Raw genomic sequence first — 8,061 nt, 5'->3', positions numbered from 1 at the left:
GAGCCCCCTGGAGGTGGCTCGGCCACCGAGCCACCTAGAGGTGGCTCGGTTTTGGCCGAGTCCTCCAGGTGTTGTGTCGTGTTGTCCGTTGTCCGGTTTTATGGTTTCTCCAAGTTTTACTGTTGATCTGGACTCTGATTTGGTGTTCGGATCCCGATTTGGCAGTAAATCCGCCTTGGTGTTTGAGTTCGAATCCGTTCTATGGTTGGATGACTCGTTGACTCCCTGAACCGTTGGCTTGATTCCGCACGCGAATGGATTCATTCCTTTGCTTGCGTGCGATTCGTTAACCTCGTCGCCTCGTTAATCCGCTTCGTTGTTGTGGACTGACGTTCGTGTTTAGATACGTTACCCGATGGTTCGTTGGTTTGTTGAATCACCGTACCGAGCTGTGTTCAGGGACCTATAGGCAGTTTTATACGCCTACAGATACCCCCTCCAAAGTATTTCAGCCTCGTTCTTTTATAGAAGAGTCTGGAATGCTTTGGATATGATTGCCCCAACCTTCAATTGGTATGACGGGACTTCGGAATAGCTTCTGTTCTTGATTCCTTCAATCCTTTAGGCTATTCGGTGCTTTGTCGAATGTCTGTAAGGGTTCTGGTGCTGCATTTATTGTCTGACCATTGTCAGAATTTTGGACTTGAAGTCGATTCCTGGTTTTCTGATCTTTAGTAGAACTGACCATCGATTGTTGACGCTGAGTCTTTATTTGCAACGCGTTGTCCGGCGTAGTGTTGTTGAGTTATCCTTAAGAATATTTTTAGAAAAATATTCTCCAGAAACTTCTCAACCAAAAATAGGAAATAGTTTATACTCGTATACCTTATTGGAGTATTTTTTCATGTCCGAATGAGCCGAACCGGCCTAATAATGACCCAAAAAAGGCAGTAATTAGGCTCAAAAAAATCTTCCGACCCTTCCGAATGTGTGGGAGAGGAAAGAATAAACAAATGATTGAACCCTCGGTCGATTTGAAGTCGTTTCGATGTTCGGTTCAACTTCAATTTGAGTTCTGGTTTAAATCTGGTTCAAATCTGGTTCGACCTGGTTCAGGACTGGTTCAACCTGGTTCAAGGCTGGTTCAGGACTGGTTCAAGACTGGTTCATCCTGGTCTGGTCTGGTTCAGTCCGGTTTGGCCTGATTCAGCCTGGTTTGGCCTGGTTCAGCCTCCTTTGAACTGATTTAGACTGGTCTGGTCTGGTTCAACCTGGTTCGGTCTGGTTCAGGGCTGGTTCACATTATAAAAGGGTTCTTTTTCTCCTCCTCTAGGGCCGGCCCCCCCTTTGCTCAATTTTCTTGATTTCTCTTCCCTCGTGCGTCCTTTCTCCCTCAAATCCTCATATTTGTCTTAGAATTTTCTTGATTTCTCTTCCCTCGTGCGTCCTTTCTCCCTCAAATCCTCATATTTGTCTTAGATCTAGCATTCCTTTGGATCTTAGACTGAAAAATTCCTCAAAAATCTCCATATAAAAATTTCTCTCAGGCCCCTCGAGCACGTGGTTCGAGCCTCTTTCAAGATCTGATTTTTGTCGGATACTCGAGCTTTCTTTCAGGTATATCCTCCATAATTTTAGCATATTTCATGCTTAATTCAATTTATGAATTTGTGGGATCGCATGTGAGGGTTAGGATTATGATTTGGCGCCTCGAGCTCTTCTTTCAGGGAGGTAGAACTGCAATAAAAAGGGGAATTTTTTCTGGATCTGATCCCCTAATTGCAGATCATTATGTCGCGTGTCCCGAGAGGTCGCTCCCCTGCTGCGTCGGCTGATGGCATGCTTCCCTCGTACGCTAGTGAGCTATTTTTGGCATATTTAGAAATTTACAAATTAGTCCTCTTTTTCCTGAAAATTTTGCAAATTAGTCCTTTTTTCCCACGTTGTTCTCCTTGGTGAGGCAATCGGGAAGAGCCTTGATTCTCCTTGGTGAGGATCGACGCTTTAAAGATAGGTTTTGCTTGGTCAAAACCATATCTCAAAATAAAGGGGGCGTTTTGACGCTGCATTGTGCCTTATAAGGCAGAGATATATTGTCGATATACCCTATCTTATGAATGCACAATGTGGCCAAATCGTCTCACCCTTTATAAGGCAACGACTCTATCTTACCCATTTGTAAGATGAGTTCAATTTCCTTTTATAACTAGAATTAACAAACGTTTAATTGCTTGTTTTCAGTGGAGTATCCTTCCGGAGCATTTTCATCTCATGCGGTGAACGGACGTCGTGACGAGTATTATTCGACGTCCGATGATTTTTCACCCATTCTACTTACTTCCCAGTTTGTTCCGGGCACGTCGACAGAGGTTGCCCAAGTGGTGAAGGAAGGTGGACATCGAGCTCTTCGACAGTTGATTACAGATGCGCCTTTCGTGAAGGATGCCAGTTCTGTTCAGTCTCTCAGGAAGACTGACTTTTTATTTGGCGATTCTGTCAGAGATCCTGATGCAGTGTTCATTGATGCTGAGCAGTGGCTTCATAAGAATAGCGGTGGTTTCATATACTTGCCGAATATTCCTCGACACCGCTCGTTGACTGAGCTTAGGCGTCAGGCTGCTAAACGGGAGATGTCGTGGCGCTTGACGGAGGAGCATGAGAGCATTCACTGTGGCTATATCACTCATCAGGCAGCTCCTGGTTCGAGCAGGAATCACATCATTGGATTTCTCTAGACAAGCTTTGGTGGACTCGCATGACGAAATACGTCTTAAGCCGATGGAGCGAGGAGTTGCACGCTTGTGGTCTATATGCAGCTATTCGTGCCTCCATGTATGGCTTTCCTGTCAGCGCGAAGCATTTCTTTGCTTTTTGCGAGCTCTATAACCCGGATTCGAACACTTTTCTGACTAAGCACAGAGAGTTGGGCTTCGCTCTCCATGAGATGCACAAGATTTCTGGTTTGCCCATGGGTCAGATGTTATATCAGGAGTACTTTCCCTCCAACCATGAATTGAGTCAGCTGAAGGACCGTATGCCCGACCGCTATGAGACTTTATGGGATCTCACATGTCACTATCATATTGCTTTGGCGCAGTCTGAGCCTTTAGCGAAGAGGACTAAATCAAATGTGAGCCTGAAGCAGTTCGCGTCTTACTTGTTCAGAAACCTAGAGAGCAATTTTGGCGAGGCTATTTGTGAGCTGGCACCACTCACTCCTTCAGGGGTTAATAATCTACTGAAGAAGATTGACGCTCATTCCTTTACCATTAGCAGTCCTGAGAGTGGCTTTCCTGCAGGGACCAAGTTTAAATCATTCTTATGGCATGCGACTGCACCAATTCGGCTGATGACCCTTCTTGCCGGTTACCTCGCCATCTGGTTAAAGAAATGCGTGGTCCCGTATCAGTCCGGTGACGCTTTGCCATTGGAAGTGCTCTACCCAGCGGTTCAACTTGCCTACAAAAAGGAACTTTCGCTTCTTCCGGTGATGGTGGCTAACATTCATCGAGGGCTTCGACAGATTTCTAGTGCTTTCACGTGGAAAGAAAGTGAATCGCCGACTCAGATTCCTACCATTAAGGTGGAGCTTCCGTATACTTATTTGATGGCTTGGTTCGATCATTCTGATATGATGTCGGTACCGAACGCCACAGACTACTCTGTTCCCTTACTACAGTTGCTTGAGAATGGCAAGTGGGAGGGCCGAGGATTCCCTGACATCAGAAGGCAGCTACAGGTCCACAAGTGCTGGGCATTCTGCCGATTCGCTCGCCAGTTTGGCTATGATCAGCTTTATGTCGGGAATCCACGACAGCAGCTTCGGACCCACGGCGGTTTGGTGGACGGTCTTCGTGCATGGTTGTGGACCGTGACGGGCTGCACTGGTGCTAAGTTCAGTCTCCCGAGTGCTGAGCGGCAGTTGAATCTCACCTTCTTAAGCTGCAGGTGGTTGTTAGCAGCTAATAAAACTGTCCCCGTGAAGCCGATTGAAGAGCTAGTGGCCGAGGAAGCTTCTTAGGTTGATTCTCGTGTGATTCGGGACGGTGCTCGGTCACAGAGGGCGCGGGGCAAGACCCGCCGAATTGACACATAAGGAAATAAGGCCTTCAGTTCTGCTGGAGAGGCCTCAGGCGGAGATCCTGAAGACTATGAGGAAGATTTCGAGCGAGGTTAGTCACCTATCTTCTCCCTCTGCATTTCAGAATTGTTAGTCCTGACCACTATCTGATGTTTCAGGGACAGCGACCGACAGTGAAGAAGAATTCCGTCCTTTTACTCGGGCAAGACCTTCAACTGTTGCTCCAGCTGCTAGGCGGAAGAAACTAGTCCGCAAGCCGCGTGCAGATCCGCGAGCATCTGACATGGATTTGGCTAGTGACGATTCTGCTAGAGATGGAGGTAACATCTACTCTATAGACCATTCTCTTGATCGTTTAGAATTTCAGGCTCATGCTTTTCCATTCTATGCAGGAGAGCCCGAGGAAGGCGAGATGAGTCTCGATCCCGGTCCTCATGATTTTGTATCTTCTGGTGAGCCTGACTCACCGTACCAGGTAGAAAAGCCTGCAGAAGCTGCCGACGTTAGGGAGGCTATTAATGTAGATCCAGGTACATCTACCATTAACAATATATCTTTTAGATGGCACACGAAGAAGTTGAACGATCCAAAATTCGTGCATTCCCTAATCGTCTCTATGCTTCTTGCTCTTTTTAGACAAATTGCAGGAGGCAAACATAGACTTTGGGAGTGAAGAGGCTGACGCACCCGTAGGAGGTAAGTCATTTCTTTGGTCATACTCTCTTCATTCTTCTTTCGCCGCGTTTATATTTTCTCGTGTCAGATTTCCCGACCGAAGATTTCGACAGGGAAGGTTTGTTTGTGGACACTCCTATGCTCCACTTCACGTATGACTCTCCTCAGATTGATGACCAGATGCCTGAGGATATGTTTCCTGAGTCTGCACTCCCTCAGAATCCCGAGAATGGTTCTTTTGAAGGTACGTGCCTCTTCTCAAGTTAATTATAGGACTAGCCAATTTTGACTAATGCAGCTATAATGTGATGCATTTGGGCATTTTGTTTTATGTTCGACAGGTGCTTTTGTCGAGACTGATCCTGTTGAGCCGGGTGTGAGACCAGCTACACCAGCCGATGCATCTACAGCCGTTACACCTCCACTACCCCCAGTGACTCGAGGGGAAGGAGGTATAAATTAAGCAACTGAGAAATGTCATTTATTTCCTCATTAAGGCTTTTGACAAATTTCTCCTTTTTGTGTAGGGCTTCCTTCTCAGCTTCATGTCCTCGTGAAGGAGTTGTTATCGGACAATGACCCTGAGAAGATCGTCATATGCATAGAAGTCCGCTCTTTCTTCTCCTTTGTGAATGCTATGCTTGGCAAACTCTTCCACGGCGGACATTCCCTTCACCAGTTTAAGCCCTTCCTTGATTCTAGGATAAATTCAATAAGGGATGCAGGATACCCGGATCTGGCGAAGGCTATAGTTGATGATCTTGACTGCCTAGAGCATGAGCTTCAGATGTTTCGCGAGCTCCGGGATGCAGGTGCCTCTTCATTCATCGCTGCCGAGTTGGATACTCGCTTACAGACATGGCGCGATACTCAGATTCTTACTGAGTTCGAGATTCAGGTGCAGAGGGACCGGGTAGACCGAGTTGAGGCTAACCTTACTATTAGATCATCTTCACTCGACGAGCTTGATTCTTCCATTTCCTCTTGTGAGACCCAGATAGACCAGCTTCGAAGAGAACTCCGTGAGAAAGAGGAGACTTTGAGTATTCTTCAGATGACGAAGATACAGGATCAGCAAGCACGCACTGCTCTATCTGATGAGCTAAAGTCCTTGAAGCAGAAGCTGGTCAAGACGGAGGAGGTCGCTGTGAGGACTTTAGCCGTGATTGAAGAGTCTATCAGAGCCGAGTTACAGGATGAGCTTAGGCAAGCTTATGATGAGAAGCTGTCTAAGTTTAGTCAACAGATTTTTAGCCATGGGCTTGATGTATGATTTCATTTGCTGAATATTTTGACATTTGATTCTCTTAGTGAAACTGGTTTTTATCTTTATCTTTATTATGATTCCTCATTCCGTTTGAAATGATTGACCATAATACTTTTAGGATTTTTGGCAAACCCTCAGCCCTCAACGGGTTTGATAAGCCTTTACCCCGTTTGAGTCGGGCTAGCATGCGGATTGTCTAAATCCGTTCCGCATGTAACGTTGTGCTAAGAGAGTGAATTCTCTGAGACTTTGTGCTATGATGTTGAATACATAGACTTCGCTATTGTTACGGGAATAGGCTACCCGGCGACACGTGTTAGGTGTTGACTTTAGGATTTTTGGCTAACCCCCAGCCTTCAACGGATTTGATTAGCCTTTACCGACTACCGTTTGAGTCGGGCTAGCATGCGGATTGTCTAAATCCATTCCGCATGTAAAGTTGTGCTAAGAGAGTGAATTCTTTGAGACTCGGTGCTACGACTTTGAATACGTAGACTTCGCCCTTGTTATGGGAATAGGCTACCCGACAACGTGTATTAGACGCTGATTTATCCCTACTTAGGCTTCGGGATAAAATACCCCAGAATCGAACTCTGGTGTCTTTTTCTACGGAGAAAGTCTAAACCGGCGACACGTGTTAGGCATCGGCATATCCTTTCTTAGGATTCATGATGAAATTACCTATGCGTGTAAGGCATGGATTTTGGTGTTATTAATAACAACCTGCCACAATGTTGAATATGTGAACGGGTGTTCTTTTTAACGGTTAAGAACTAACCGGCAGCGCAGGTTAAGCGCAGACTTATCTTTGCTTAGGTTTCAGGATAGAATACCCCAGAATCGAACTCTGGTGTCTTTTTCTACGGAAAAAGACTAAACCGGCGACACGTGTTAGGCGTCGGCATATCCTTTCTTAGGATTCAGGATGAAATTCCCCATGCATGTAAGGCATGGATTTTGGTGTTATTAATAACAACCTGCCACAACGTTAAATATGTGAACGGGTATTCTTTTTAACAGTTAAGAACTAACCGGCAGCGCAGGTTAAGCGCAGACTTATCCTTGCTTAGGTTTCAGGATAGAATACCCCAGAATCGAACTCTGGTGTCTTTTTCTACGGAAAAAGACTAAACCGGCAGCGCGTGTTAGGTGCAGACTTATCCCTGCTTAGGATTCGGGATAAACTTCCTAGGATGAACCCTAGATTGATAAATTTTGGAAAATGTTGGTGCGGGAAAGGAAGAATTTTATATTCTATTTCCCGATCTTCTTTTAGGGTGAAGGCGAACCCGAAAAACAAGGAAGGAAGAATTTTATATTCTATTCCCTAATTCTGAAAAGAAAAAATTTTATATTCTATTTCCAGCGCAAAAGAAACTAGAAGTGGGATCTCCACTCTGAGAATCTGGAAAATTTAGATAAACTTACCTTTTATAGGATTGGTTATCTAATCTGAAAATGAGTTTTTCGTTTATCGAAATGAAATTTCAACTTAGGTTATAACCATGAGAAGGCTAAAAGGAGGGAGTTCTTTCGTTTATCGAAAGGGGACTCTGAACTGAAAGTGGACCTCTTGTTCATGGAAAGAGTCAAGAGGGCCGGAAAGACACTTTTGGTGGACTCACTGTCAATTGAAATTGATCAGTGAGGGATTTTGGTGATGAAAATGATTTTGGGTTATCCTCTAGAATATTGAGTGTAATATCCTTCAAGGAATTTCCCGGTAAATGAGTTATCCTGAATGTACTAGGGATAATACTTTTTTAGGAATTTCTCATTTATTGGCATTAATTGCCTGTCGGCCTCTTGAGTGATCAGGCGATACGCGCCGTTTGAGTAGACTGTGTCTATCACAAACGGTCCTTCCCATTTGGGTTCAAATTTACCTTTCTTCTTGGAGTTGAGGATTATCGGTCAGTGAGCAGCGAGGACCAGATCTCCTTCCTTGAAGCTTCTTTGTCGGACTCTTTTGTTAAAAGCCCTAGATATTCTGGCTTGATAAAACTCAATTTGTTGTTGAGCTTCCAAGCGTTTTTCATCCAACCTTTCGAGTTCTTCGAGACGTTTCTGATGTTGTTCTTCTGTCGACATCTCGGTT

Source organism: Asparagus officinalis, chromosome 1 (genome assembly GCF_001876935.1).
Source record: "Asparagus officinalis chromosome 1, Aspof.V1, whole genome shotgun sequence".
Classification (NCBI taxonomy): Eukaryota; Viridiplantae; Streptophyta; class Magnoliopsida; order Asparagales; family Asparagaceae; genus Asparagus; species Asparagus officinalis.
The sequence above is the reverse complement of the archived record's forward strand: the minus strand, read 5'-3'. Positions refer to the sequence as shown.